This window comes from Nematostella vectensis, chromosome 8 (assembly GCF_932526225.1).
Source record: "Nematostella vectensis chromosome 8, jaNemVect1.1, whole genome shotgun sequence".
Taxonomy (NCBI): Eukaryota; Metazoa; Cnidaria; class Anthozoa; order Actiniaria; family Edwardsiidae; genus Nematostella; species Nematostella vectensis.
The window spans coordinates 2,203,896-2,219,467 of record NC_064041.1 but is presented as its reverse complement, the minus strand read 5'-3'; the positions used below and the strand labels follow the sequence as shown (position 1 = coordinate 2,219,467).

The 15,572-nt window shown below is 41.5% G+C and overlaps 1 long non-coding RNA gene and 1 other non-coding gene across 2 annotated transcripts; both read right to left on the bottom strand.

Moving 5' to 3' along the window:
* Positions 1-1,566: 1,566 nt before the first annotated feature.
* LOC125570281 lies at positions 1,567-3,293 on the bottom strand. The gene is made up of 2 exons (XR_007312636.1): positions 2,660-3,293; positions 1,567-1,817 (listed from the first exon to the last, which is right to left on the bottom strand). It is a non-coding gene; the product is annotated as an uncharacterized LOC125570281 (long non-coding RNA).
* Positions 3,294-4,850: 1,557 nt separating this feature from the next.
* Positions 4,851-11,146, bottom strand: LOC5501330. The gene is made up of 3 exons (XR_007312635.1): positions 10,535-11,146; positions 6,558-6,795; positions 4,851-5,970 (listed from the first exon to the last, which is right to left on the bottom strand). It is a non-coding gene; the product is annotated as an uncharacterized LOC5501330 (transcript).
* Between the last annotated feature and the right edge of the window lie 4,426 nt (positions 11,147-15,572).

Sequence of the window (15,572 nt, the reverse complement as noted above, 5' to 3'; positions counted from 1 at the left end):
CGTTTGCGAGGTCCACACGTCTTGCACTCCAGGCAATCATAGACCAACCCTTGCAGGTCTCACACAGTTTTTGCACTCCCACAAAATTCACAGTATGCTTGGCTTCCAGAGGCATAACCTCGAAATCAAAGATGATTTAACTTATGGAATCATCAGCATCGTCAATGCTGCTACTGTTCATCCCACCGTCACGTAACACAAATGATCGGGTGGAACCACTTCCTTGCACACAGAACACTTGTACTCACACACACGCACGCGCGCACACACACACTCCACACTCGTGGTCTTCTTCCTTTGGATTCGGATCCATCATATCAATGCCACGTCTGAGTACGAAAGTACCGGCGACACTCGTCACAATACTGCCACTCCCAGCGATGGTCTTGTTCGGCGGGTGGAACCAAGGGGGAACACTCTTGCTCACTACACCCATAGCATTGGTTTTTACACTTATGATTTTTTCAACATCTCGTACACTAATAGCATCGACCAAGCATCCCTTGCATGCTATTGATATGAGCGAAATGTTCCTTGGCATAGTAGAGGTAGAGCGTGTACTGGAGAAGGTAAGTTTCCGGAATAGATCACCGTATTCGCATGTTCCCACGACACCACATTAAGTTCAAAGCCACGTTCAACCAGATAGCGCTTAAATTGCTGTATCTCGGAAATAACACACGGTCCTCGTGGTGCAATGCTCGAGCGCGTTCCGTCTGCAAGGGGAGCTTGGAACCCCCATCTTTAGGGCTGAAACAACTTAACATAGTTAGGATTCATAGTGAGATGAGCCATACCGATCACGATAGCTCCAGACGCGCATAGTTCGTCTCGATTCCTAACGCTGGTCATGTATCTAAATACCCCGTATCCAGGGTCGTGGAATTCTTCTAAGACTTTCCCGTTTACCAGCTCCATAAGACATGTGGGTACGTACCAAATGGAGATTGAAATTTCCATGCAACACAAACTGCTCGTTTGAGTGTACCACGGTTTCAACCAATAATGTGCTGAGGAGCATAAACACAGGGGTGGATCTAGGGTTTATGTTGAGTAATTCTCACCTGTGGCTGACCCAATATGTAGGAACAAGGATTTCAATCTTAAAAATTCTTTCTAGAAATTGAGTGGTTTCTTTGAATTTTCTAGGTAAAAACTTGATTTTTCAAAATTTGAGTTGTTTCCGAAAATCACCTAAACTCCCTAGATCCGCCCCCGTAACAAGCCCAAAATGTAAACATCACTTTCTCAACACAACAATTTGGATTGTCTAATTCCAGAAAATAAATTATAGGTTAATTAGGTACAGCAGCTAAATTTTTAACTCTATAACACGCTTCTACAGAAAAGAAAATTATACTAAATATTGCTCTTTGCACCTCAATAAAAACACTATTCGAATTAGAAAAAAAGCTAAACAAACATTTGCAATAATGCTAATAGGAGAAATTGCATGTTCTATATGCACAGGTGATGGTCACTTTAGAAATTCCGATTGGAGGGAGCGAAGCCGCTCTGCCTGGTCAGCCATTTTCCACGAGGAACACGTGGAAGATTTGGTGTTTTGGTGGTCTCCCTGTGTTGTATGCACTCTCCTCAGCCTTCCTTTACCAAGGCGAGTAACGCCTATTTCATTGCTTTGTGTTTGATGACACTGCAACCGATGCCTTTGCTCCTGAAGGTCAACTCTTTTATCTTCACCTCCTCCTGTAGCCAGTTTGAAAAGTCCTCAAGATGTGACTCTCCCCGCTCCAGTCTCTTCCTGCACCATCTTCTATATCTTGAGCCCTCTGTCTTGGCTCCTGAACCGTCTAAGGCTACAATTATGGGAAAGCGTATCTGTATTTATAATTGTATTGGCGAATTTCATAACTCATATGTCCCTCATCCAACTGAGACTCCAGCCTCAATATTTTCTGTAACACCATCCAAGACTTGAAGTTTCTTGTAGTAATAGAACTTGTAGGCGAGACGAACACTCATACAAGGTCGAGTCCCACAAATCCCGAAAACCATCCGAAATATGCCCTATATTTGCCGTCTTCTTAATAATGAGTCCTTTCGTAACCACGCCTAAAAGCTGACAATCGGCCAAAAAATGGTAATGATGTAAATATCTTGATCTTTTTTTCTTTAAGTTGATGAGCTTGTAGAATCCTTACTCCATCAGTCCTCGGGAAAACCAATACGAATAGAATCAATTAATTTCATTACATAGTGATATATTGCCTGGCTATCACCCATCGCAGATAATATTTTAAAAATCCACCTTTTAACATAGTGAGCTTACAATCGTTTTCAATAACAAAAACTTTAAAATGAATACCTTTTTGAAACACGCTACTAGAACTGGCAGGAGAACATCCCCCGGTTCTCGTTTGATTGACGTCCACCAAAAACCAGTTGCGACTCAGAAATGTTAGACAGAGGGTGCACGAGCAATGAAAACGAGTGTAAGTATTGGGTTTGTTTTATTGTAGTCCGTTTAGTGGGTAAAACTTTATCGCACACATTCTATATAGATTCGTTATTCATAACCTACCTTATATATAACCCAGGTAGTTTGAATGTGAGTTCCACACCCGTGTAAATGTGAGACATGCTCCACTGTTGTGTTCAAAAAGGTATTTCAACATGGCACATCATAGTTAGACCTTACCTGGCTGCGTGTCCAGCCGAAAGTGCAGGTAGATTTGAGCACAATACTCCAAAGACTTGAACTGCTTTCCAAGACCTGCAGAAAGTTACCTCCGCCACTCTGTGCGCACGCGCATTGGCCGATTAGGGCCACTCAGTATTACAAACGTCTTTGTGCACTTTCTCTATATTAACCATTGCTGTATCAACATCAGAAGAGTCATCCTCGTATAAAAAAACGCGGAACTTCCCTTTCTTTCTTGCCATGTTGCTCCCATGTTGCTCGCAGAGTCGAATCTTCCACACTACTTCGTGTAAAAGGAGTAACAGGCACGCGGGATTCGAGATCACGTGGTACAAAATTGGCCAATCATTAAGTGATAGATCGGAAGTCATGCGAGACCTCTGCTTGAGAACGGTGTAGCAGATCGTTCCTTTGATTTGTTGTATAGATCCATATTTGGGATGGACTTAAAGACAATCCCTAGATTTGCGTTCGGGCCAACTGAAACACTAATTAAATGGCTGCAAAACCATTCCTTATTGGAAAAACCGGCACGTTGCAAAGAGTGCAACACAGAAATGGTCATCAAGAAACTGAACCAGCGTCACGTCGACGGCTTCTTATGGTGAATTGGATTTTGTTCGTATTTTTTTTTTTAGATTTTGGTGAAACTATATGTTATAATTTGATGGAAACCATATGATGGAATCCACTATGTGGAGACTGCCGATGGAATCCATTTTATGGAAACTAAATGATGGAGGTCATTTCTTGGAAACTATATGTTTTCCGTTAAAATCGCATTGGGGAGCGAAACGAGGCAGTGAATTGATTGGAGCAAAGCGAAGATCAAGAGGGGGAGGAAGACTTCTGATGATGGTAACCACGCCATGGCACCAGCGAATGGTATCATATTGTGGTGAGACTATATGATACAAGATTTTGGTGTCAGCTTATGAATAAATTACTGGAATTATATGCTTTCTCCATTTCGTGGAATTCGTGCAGTGTGTGCTGGTTTCATTTTATGATGCAATCCTATGGCTACAGCTAGTTCGTGAAATTCTTGGAATTTTAATTCTTAGGAGGCAGAGCCATAAGATCATATGTATGAGGTCCAAACGCTCTCTCTACTCGCTCCCAGGCTCTTTCCGATAATGTACAGTCCAGATCCGACCGCGCCCGTGACGGCAAATCGGCCTTGTTTTCTTTAGAAGGGACATACCGAATTGTGATAGAGAAATTGAATTCTTGGCAACACTTGAGAATCCCCTTCACGATGTCGTTAATCCGGGATACCCGCCCTCCTTCACTCTCCCATGTGCGAAGAAGCGATGTACTGTCATTATGAACATCTACCCTGCTATTTCGAATACTACCCTTAAATGCCTATAGTGATAACAACAAGGCTTTACTTCAAGATAGTTGATACTCCCTTCTTCATCCATCCAGTAGTCTCTCGTTTCTACTCTCTTGCCCTATAGTTGACACTCCCTTCTTCATCCATCCAGTAGTCTCTCGTTTCTACTCTCTTGCCCTATAGTTGACACTCCCTTCTTCATCCATCCAGTAGTCTCTCGTTTCTACTCTCTTGCCCTATAGTTGACACTCCCTTCTTCATCCATCCAGTAGTCTCTCGTTTCTACTCTCTTGCCCTATAGTTGACACTCCCTTCTTCATCCATCCAGTAGTCTCTCGTTTCTACTCTCTTGCCCTATAGTTGACACTCCCTTCTTCATCCATCCAGTAGTCTCTCGTTTCTACTCTCTTGCCCTATAGTTGACACTCCCTTCTTTATCCATCCAGTAGTCTCTCGTTTCTACTCTCTTGCCCTCCACCATGAGCACTCCACCCGACGCACGCTTCGAGGCATCACAACACAAAGTCACAATAGAATGCTTCTCTGATTTCCAAGGCAGTGTGCCCTCCCAATCGTCTATAAAGCGCCAATATTCTATCTCTGCCCTCAGCAACCCAACCACCTTGGTAGCAACTCGGGATTTCCGTGACAAACTGGCGATCGCGCCAAAGACCTCTCGCAAATATAGCTTGCAACCTGCGATCGCTAGGCTAAACGAAACCACCTTTCCTGAGAAACGCTGAAGAGTCTTCAGCGACACACATTTAGCAGAAAGAATTTATTCGCGCAGTAATATAAATTTTCGCTTCTTGTCTTCAGGACAAAAGCCAGGGCCTTCGAATCAACCCAGAAAACGAACCAAGGCGGAAGGCGTGGACTGTGACTAAGTATATAAAGTAACCCGCCTCTATCAAGTAGTAGCAAAGAATATACGCTGCCGCCTCCGCCAATGGAGTACTCGCCGCCAAAGCGTCCCTAACATGAGGTGAATATAACTGCCCCACATGGCGGTCATTGATATACTGAGACACAGGAACCCCGAGAGCTCGTGCCCCACATGGCGGTCATTGATATACTGAGACACAGGAACCGCAAGAGCTCGTGCCCCACATGGCGGTCATCGATATACTGAGACACAGGAACCCTGAGAGCTCGTGCCCTATCCGATACTGTCATGCCCAAATTGTGGTAAACAAACGCACTCGCTTTCCACCCAAAAAGCAACGTGAGAAATGTAAAATAATAACCTCGAAACTTAACACCAAAATATGATTCTGACGAAGAGTGGAGTCTTACATGCTGAGAACCGCTTTTATCATCGAAAGTGGTTTGATAATGGTCTTTTAAAACGTATCTCGGTAGATCTGGTAGGTGATCCAACTTAAATGGCAGATCTTTCACCCATAGACTTAAATACCGCTCGTCGTGACACAGGCGTGGTTTTGAGGGTTCCAAAGTAAGAGGGAGCACTAAATATGGGGGTCGAACATGCCCACTTCACCCCAGACAGATAACACATCTGCCGCTACCCATTCCAGAATCGTAATCGTAATAAACTCCTCAAACCCAGAGCAAACTGCGGCGTTCTCCATTATCATAGGCGGAGGTTTATCCAAATCGTACTGCTTGCCTTTAAAGTTTCCTTTAACTGTGTGAAGAGCTCCTCAACTTTTACCCCTTCTCTGACAATCTCTCCCAAGTCTACACCTCTTGGTTTGCTATTACACGTTTGGAAAAGTTCATCCCATACTTCTTGGTGCTCGTGAATGGAGCCTGCTTTGAAATGATTTGGGCGACGGAACCTTAAATTGTCTAGCTTTGCCAAACACGGGTTTTTAATCTTCATACTCGGTGGGATGATTGGGCCAACGAAAGGTTGGGTTCCTTGGTGAATATCACACCAAGCCGTAGGTCCCACTTGACATTTGCCAATTTCTTCCAAATCTTGTTTAAATAATCGTAAATTTACCTATGGAAAAAAACGAAACAAAAATTACTAATATTTTGGACCCAACCTTCCGTTGACCCCGGACTCTGAAACCAGGTCCAGATAGAGGGACTGAGTGACCTCTCCCGGGATCAAAGTAAGGCTGAAATAGATTTATAACTGGATAAGGCGAACTTAATTCCGACCTTAAAAACATTGCACCCTAAACTATGTGCTGTATGCTCCGCCTATAACCGAACGACTATTATATACGCTTAATGAACTGGAATACCCTATATATTGAGAATAAACACTCCAAACTTTGTACTTCAAGAGAAAACACATTTTCTTAAATACCTCCGGCGTCAAATATCTACATAACAATCTGTACCTCCGGTAGGACCCCCTACCTCCACGGAATCTGCCCCTCTGCGCTGGCTGATTACAAAACCTAGAAATGTGGCCGACCTGGACTATTACTCCTCCTAGGATATGGCTCCGGACGTGCCTCTGTTAAAGTGGATTGCTTTAAAATTGCGGCCGCATCCTTGGAGAATTTTGCCCTTAATGGGTCGCCAAGCAAGCCCGTCTTCAACCTTTTCATCTGTTCTACTGAGATTCTGTCCTACCTCAACCTGACTTCATTTGGGCCCCAGCGTATTCCTCTGCTTTCGCGTGGCCGTCTCTCCTTGATGACCGGACTAGCGCTTGAAGTAACTCAGTCGCTTTAAATTTATCAAAGATGGATAGCGGTCGGTCTAGGTATCGTCTCAGAAGCGCCAACGCGTGCGCCATATTATCCCTCAACTCTTCATCCTCGAGAGCCTTCAGCTTTCTTTCCAGGGCTTCTAGCCTATCCACAGTAGGCTGTATATACACGAAGAGAAAACGATAAATTGTAGCTCATATCTCATATCTTTAACCATGACCAAACTATAGTCATACATCCGACGCCCAATAATTAAATATTTTATTACGATAACCGCAGTCCCGTCGCGCATGGGGCGCCTATTAACCTAATATTTTCCCTAAGAGACCCGCAGTCCCGTCGCGCGTAAGGCGTTCAATAATCCAATATTTACTACGAGACCCGCAGTCCCGTCGCGCGTGAGGCGCCCAATAATCCAATATTAGCGGAGCCAAGCGCGGCCGCAGGCCGCGCGCGTAGCCCCATAGGCATAGAAATATGGTATAGGTATGCGACTTGTTTTTTGTGGTCATCGCGCGGGTACCCTGTGGTGTCACTCGCCAGCCAGCTAGCCAGTCAGTCAGCCGCGCGACTCCCAGGCCCCACTCGGCCCCGAAATGGTGACTAAATACAAGCACGGAGCAAGGGAAAAAGTTCTTGTCGATTATGCGATGATTATTTATTTTGCCTCAAATTTTGTGACTTAAGGATAAAGTCAACTAGAGGAGATCTACTAACATTCATTCACGCCAAGATTTATCTGGTTTTAGCTAGTAAATTTAAGCAAGTAACAGTTCACATTAAAAAGCGAACAGAACCACAAGAAAGCGACCCAAAAAACAATGCAAGGTGAGTTTCGGACGACGATTTGTATTTTCTATTGAGGATTTGACAGTTATTAGGCTTTTTGTTGTCCTTTTTGTATGCTTTGAGAATGCGAGTACTTAACTTAGTGATCAAATTATTTGTGCATAACAGGTTTTGTTTTGACATTCTTCGTTTTATCTATATTCTTGATTGTGTTGAATAAAATACAATACAACAAAAACTGGAATTCGTCTTTAATAAGACTTCTTCAGGGCAGATTGATTGTGTTGAGATATTTCATAAAGGCTAACCAATATCGTTTTGCATTTGTCAAATACTGCTAAAGAAGACCGTTCTTGTCTTTATATCCTGTGCTCTTAGTCCTAAGAAGATACATATCCTTAGAAGATACAGCAGCTTTTTCAACTTACAAGAGAAATTTTCCTTACCGAGGATAAAAAAAACCCTATTTTCAATATGTATTGTTGTTATTGTCTGCATCTTGCATCTCATGTGTTTATTTTTTTTCAAATAGTTGTGGAAAATTAGTTAGATTATAAATGGCTTGATAAAAAGATTGTTTTGAAACAAATTACAATAAATAATTGTTTTCACTCTTTTATGAACCAGGAACTACCTGAGGGCCAAGATGAATGCTAAAGACTGGAAGACATGAGAATTAAAAATCATGTCTTGAAGAAAACAGTAGGATGTTCTTATTCACTAGTTATTTGATACCCCCACACCCATGGTCCCAGGGAAGGGTTGGAGATTAAACTTTAATAAAAGCCTGTTTTCAAGTTAAGAGTCAAAAACAGTCAATACCACCACCCCTCTTGACATATTCTGGTTAAAAAGTGGTCTAAAACCCCACATTAACCGCTGACTTCTGCGGGACCATAAGGGAGGGGGCGCAAATGACTAGTTCATTACTATGTGATTCAGCAGTACACACTCATAGGTTTTTTTTAGAACAAGATACTTATATAATATAAAACTAAAAACAAACGTTTGCTTTTTAAATAATAAATCTGTGAAGAAAACAGTTTGCTATCAACCTAAAGATAATGGGAAAGGGGATATTTTAGAAAAGTACTGAATATAATTATCACATTATTGTTATTATATTTTCTTTTCAAACATTTAAGGAAGAGTCATATTTCTTCCTTTTTCTTCTCCCTGTTGACTATTTTTATGCAATTGATGCTCTTTGCTATTTCCCCTCTACACCAAAAATAAATTAATGAACAGATTTGATTTTTAAATTAGAAATTTTCATTTATTACTTTCACTTATATTTTCTTTTTAGGATTTTCTTTCCAAGTCTATTGCCCATTACATTTATTTTAGATGTTTAGATTTATTTCATTGGAATAGTTAGATCCAGGGTTTCTCAAAACACCAAAATATAATGCATTACTGGATGTATATTTGTAGATATTAATTCCCATGGAGATGGAAAATCACCACTTAAAATGGTACATTAAATCTTCAGTATTGCATCTTATCTAAAATTGTGTCTGACACTATATTCCATCTTTGAAATCCTGTTTCATCCATTGTTCTTCGCAAGAACAAAGCTTGTCAGAATGTAGCTTTACAAATGTACATTAATGGAACTTTTATTAAGGGGAAGGGGTTTTTAGGGCAAGATACTTAAACTTTATAACACTAGCAACAACCTTGTTCTTTTTCAATAATAGAATTCTGTTCACATATCTTGGATAGCAAAGACATGGCCTCTTTTGAGGCCTGTGGTGGTGAAAGGGTTAAGATAATGGGAAAGGGGAAATGTCAAGAAATTTTTAATCAAATTATTTTCATTACTGTTATATTTTTTTCACCAAACCTTTCAAGTTGAGTCAATTCACTTTATATCTCCTCTCCCGTCGATTATTTTTTAGTCTACCCCAAACATAGATCAATGAAAGGGTTTGGTTTGAAATTAGAAGTTAGCATTTTCAATCTGTTTTTTCTTCATTGCATTCATTTGGGAGTAGGCCACCAACAACAAGGCCACTATATGGTAAAGTGGGGTGCGCACCAATATGTAATGCATGAAAGGAGATATATTTTTGGATTTTAATTTCCAGATATTTTTCTGAATATTTGGTCCAATGAAAGAGAGAATCGCCACTAAATCAATACATAAAAATCACAGTATGGCATCTAAACAGTCTAAATATATTATTTTGAATCTTTGGAATGCTGTTACATCCATGACATTTTCTGCACAAGGGCAAAGCTTGTAAAAAAAGATATTAATGGAACTTCTATGATGGGACATAAGAATTTACCATTAGACTCTTGACAACTTTGACAGCCATATTCACACCAGGAATTGTGTTTGTTAACTTTGATGTACTGCATAATTTAAATTATTGAATAAGGCCTGGATCCATTTGGTTGGTACAATAAATAAATCTCAGTAGAGAGCAGGATCCTAGATCCCCCAATAATACCTTTGATCAGTAAACACAAAAGGTGTTTATGCTAGCTCCGCTTTTAGGCAGTGCCTAAATCTATATATTTACTACGAGACCCGTAGTCCCGTTGCGCGTGAGGCGCCTGACAACCAAATATTTTTCTCTACGAGACCCGCAGTCCCGTCGCGCGTGAAGCGCCTGATATGATAACCAAAAATACCGCTAATGAGCCCGATAATCTATATACCACTTCCTTCATAATAGCTGTACCCCATGGGACCCGATGTACTAAACACGTTAATCATACCACGCAGCCGAAAAAAAGCCCGATGATGTAACCAGCATACCTATAAGCTACGAGCGAACTGAACAAACCTACGTAGACACAAAGAAGAACCTAACTAACTAATATAAATTACCGAGGAATGACAACAGACAAACAAACACGGCCTCCAAAAAAAAACTAAAGAAAGATAAGTAAGCTATGAAATGCCGTACACAAACTATAACGAATAAAAACTAGCAAACCTAACCTAATTGCAAACAAAAAAACCGACGCAACGCAAATGCACAGTTAACAACGAACAACAACGAGGATTAAAAACCCCAAAAACTACCTAGAAACACGCAAATACCAAACCCCGCGAAGATAACGTGAAACCAATAGACAAAAAACTTAACAAACCTCTTGTGCGGCCGACACAAGTTCTGGTACGGCCGGTACGATTTCGGGTCCAATTGCTGCTGGCGGAGGCACAACTTCTTGGACAACCTCAGCCGGTCTAATTTCTTAAGCGTTTGCAACCATCTCATCCGGATTTGGAAGTTCTGCCATGACTAAACGCTGGTGGCGGTGCACACAAAAAATATTAAGCTCCTTTCTCCTACTGTCTGCAGTCTCGGCAAACTGACCCAGAATGAGTCAGGACATTAGCATTATATATCCCAGGTACACGTGGGTATCCACATCCCAAGGGACTATCTTATTGGATAACTCTAGATTACCCCGTGACATTCCAGTTACGTAAGTAGTGAGAATAATAAAAAGTTGCTATCCCTTCGGGGGAGATCCACTGGCGCTAGTGGATCCTCACATCCTAACAACAACTTGTCGTGAATGTAGTCAGGAACTTAGGGAACTTGTAATATTTGGAATATGTTGTTTTTAGTGCTTAAAGTTAGAAATTGCCTCGACCATACCAAATGTGTTTTTAGGTAGTTAGAATTTTAGTAAGAATTGCTGTTTATCACACATTCTATTCCTTAGGGATAAAATTAACTTCGTCGACGATCCACCTCCGCTTTCCCCAACCCCACCTTGTACGACGCTATTACATACTAAGATGATAAATACATCATTTTGCTTAAAACTAAATCCATAATCCCTTTCTGTATCTCTTTAGTTGTAGCCTTTTCCTTGGCTGCTTGCCAGCAATCGTTCTCTTTGAGTCTCTCGTGACATCAGGTACAAGATATCCTCCAGCAAGGTGGTGACTTCGTGCTAAAGGATATCTTGTACTTGATGTCAGCGATTACCTTCGCAGTTCTGGTATGTTTTGTTATCAAATTAGTCATTAAGATGCATATCCAGTTGAGGATCACTTGATCACAAATCACTCCAGGTGAGCTTTTATTTTTAAATAAACTTAAAAGTGGAAAGATTAAATTAATATTATACCCCTAGACCAACTCGTCGAGCAACTCCATTTCTAAGGTTTCTTTTGGATTTTAGGACATCATTCGGACATCTGTAATTATTGTGCTGTGTACTATTAGACCATTTGTATGGATTTTAAACGGTTATACTTATAAACAATGACGTTGATGTTTTTCTGGGAGGCAGTCTTGCCAGCATCACAGAGGTGCACCAAATGCAAAAGGAGACTCGTGCTTGTTCATCTATTTCGTCGACAGATCGCAAAGAGAGTGATGCTCTAGTAACCACCGAGGTGAACGTCCAGCCGTCCTCATCCGTAAAGGAGAAGGGGATTGCATCCTCTACAGGACTAAAGGAGCTCCGCCCTTTTGCTTGCATGGTTCATTGAGCACACAAAGCCTACAGAGGCTTGCCGCTTGTGCATCGCGCCAGGGGCGTCGTCGCACTCCATCCGTCACTTGCCGAGTCTCTGACTACGCTGATGAGCCTGAGCAAATGGAATCTGTCATCGTCAACAACCTGTCTTGGTCACCTTAAATGGTAGATACACAATCATTAGACGTTGCGTCAAGGTTCATCTGATCGATTACTGCAAAACTGAACCATATCACATGTCAGCGCTCCTATCTTCCGTCAGCCTGGTGTCACATGAAGAGCATGAGTGGATAGTGGCAGAGATCCCAGCACCTTAACGCTAACACGATCAGTGTCTGACCGCAGAGACAACGTTCGCTCCTCATTTGTTGGGAAATATAAAGATGTCGCTCCTACAAGGAAGGAATTTGATTGTTGGAAGAGGAGTGTAGGTTGTCTTTCTCCGAGTGCTGCTCTATCATCCTGTATTCTTGAAAATTCCATAAAGTAGATTAACTTTTCTGTTAATAGCTTTAAGTCACGTGATGTGAAAAGCAGCTCGCGTCTTCTTGTCAAGGCAAACATGCACCAAGTGGACGGGAGACTTATCATCCCAGGAGAACAGTGTTGTTCTATTGCTCTCTGCGCTATCCTCAGAGCATCCGGCAAAAGTCTACATGAACGATATAATCCTCACCGAGAATAAGAGACACAGGGAGACTCAAGACAAGATGGATATCCCTTAAACTGTCTATCTGTACATTGATGACATTGATCTAGATATTAAACTACGTTGTCGGCACTAAACAGAAGTGATGTAATGTAATATGTGGTGACATGAACGATGGCACAGACAAGAACAACCCGCTACCAAGCATAGAATGTCTTTTAGAGTATGACATTATATACAATCGCCTTATTTAAGAATCTCAAACCTGGTTGTTGTTTGATTCGCATAATCGCGAATCATGGATTAAGACATCCTAACGGGAAGGCTGTTCTCCTCGAGTTCGAAACTATACGAAATGTTGCCTGTTTCATCAGGCGGTTTAAGAGCCGAAACGGCTTCAGCGACCAGACTGAATTGAGCTGTGAACTGTCCGGCGTAAAGGTAGCAGTCCTGCGCTGAACCAAGATTCTTGCGCGCGACATTGACATCGGCGATCCTTTGCTTGCTCTTCGGATGAATTTAATAAAATTTGTGTATTTTGTATATAGCTAAAAAAGTGCATTCAATATCACCAGTTCCGTTTTGCTCTGACCGAGAAAAACAGTATGCTCTCTGGCTGACGAAAGGCTCCCTTTTCATGCTTTATTGCATCCGTCACCCCACCCCCTATAAGTATCAGAATTCCTCAATTATGTGTACCCAAAATTTTATTAAGGGATGGACAATTGAAAAGTGGAGATCATACACGATAAAAAGACGCAGAAAGTAGAGACAAAATAAATAATATACAAGACTGAACTGTTGAACGTTGAACTGTTGGACGTTGAACTGTTGAACTTTCAGGGACTTCCTGTGTTCTCTGCAGTAAGATCCTGGTTTTCGGTCTTCCTGTGGTGGCACAGTTTTCAAGATGGCGGACAAGTAACAAGTCGTATTAGATTAGAGAGGATGTCGAAAGGAAGGAAGGAAGCTTGTGGAAAGGAGGCCTGTGTCATACAGAAATGTCTACAAGGCCGGTGGCAGGGTTCAGGGTTCGTAAAAGCAGCAATTATCCAAATAGCATTACTCTTAAATTAAAACTAAGAGTACGATCCCGGAATATCCCAAAAAGCAAACAAGTATGTCCAAGGCTTTTTGGATGAGTGCATGTGGTTCCAGTGGCGTGGAGAGGGGAACAAGGCCTTTGAAAACATAATCTAAGTACTTGTTCGATATAATGGAAATAACAGAATAGTATAATATCGGGTGTCTGGAAAAGAACAGTTGAAACAGGTAGTGTCCTTTAAATAAAACAGTTTGTTAGAACAAACTGTTACCAAGACTCGCAATATATTGTAATGAAGTGTATACAGTATTTCATTTAGGGTTAACATGGTATACACCTATTTCAAATAAAGTTGCACTCGAGGAACCATGTGCCGTGCATGAATATGACATTTGATTCGGCACATCGAAAGCCCGACGCTTGAATCGGTGTCGCGCTTTTGCCATACAGCACGACGGCCGTTGCCGTGCAAGCTGCCGCACCGAACTTAAGAACTGTTCATGTGCCGAATCCAAACACGACAGGAGCGCGCCGTATGAATAGGGCCTGTTTTTTTTAAGCCAAGGCTTCTAATTAATCAAAGCTTTTAATCACAAGGTACCAATTTTTTCTCGTGCTACCAAACTTCGCTCTATAAAGGGAAGATGAATAAGAATAGGATTTGGCTCTGTTTATTTTCTGGTCTCTAATATTCACGATGTACGGACTAGGAGGCCAAGCAACTAACGGTGATCCGTTTTATTGAAACTGTCTTTCTGAAACCATCTTAGTTATAATGAAACCAGCACTTACATTAGAACCACAATAACCTCATTCCTTTTTTTCGGGGTACGGTATCCATCAAATCGCGCGCTCTGATTGGCTCTCGTGAGGTCCGGTATCCTACGATCCGGACCCCGCGATACCGGACCGCTCACCTGCATAGTAAAATGTAAAATGACCATCGAAAACTGGCTTTTTACTCCCGAGGTTATAGATCTTCACTTTAAAACGGCATTTTATTTGTCATTTTATATAGAATCATTGACTTTACGGAAATTCGGCTCCAAACTCCCTGTGTTTTCACAATTTCCGCCATAATGATTTTGCAACGGGTGCGACAATTTCAAGTTTGCTAAAAAAATTTTGGGATAGAAAAAGCAGAAAGTCTTCATAAGAAAAACGACAAATCACTCTAGAGATTTACCTGCATAACCAGCTTACCGTGTCCACATTTAAGAGAAGTTCTTAAGTGAATATATATTTTCGTCTGTGGATGATTTAAAGCGAGAACGACGTATCAACTGGGACTACATTATTTTGCAAAATTGTTGGTAAAAATTCAGGGAATGTCTTCATTGGAGGTTGTCTTTTTGGAGGATTAAAAGCGTTGTGTGGAAATACAAAATGGAGTTTATTGAATGATAATGAGCGAACAAAATCTTCACAAACATCGACGAAAGTCAGAAGCGAAGCCCGTAATGTAAACAAAGTTGGAAATTCTATTAGGGACAAAAATAAAAATGTTATTTCCCAGCTAAGGGTCGGTCCACATCGTGAAATACCGTGACCTCGGCCTTGGAAATACTGACCTCGGCCTCGGTCAATATGTTCAAAACCTCGGTCACGATATTTCACGATACGGACCAGCTGGTAAATAACATATATACTTCTGCGCGTTGTGCGCTTAGTCACATGTTTAATGTTGTCTCTCCACCATGGCAAACTAGATGGCGCGTTTTTCGTCCCAACAAAGTGAATATCCATGGGTCACATGGGCTGCCTTCTATCGAAGAGCATCATGTATCCCTTTCTATTGTTCTTCTTTGTTCCCTTAACCAGTCTTCCATCACAAAGCGAATTCCATAGGCACTTCCATGGGTCACATGGGCTGCCTTCTATCGAAGAGCATCATGTATCCCTTTCTATTGTTCTTCTTTGTTCCCTCGACCAGTCTTCCATCACAAAGCGAATTCCATAGGCACTTCCATGGGTCACATGGGCTGCCTTCTATCGAA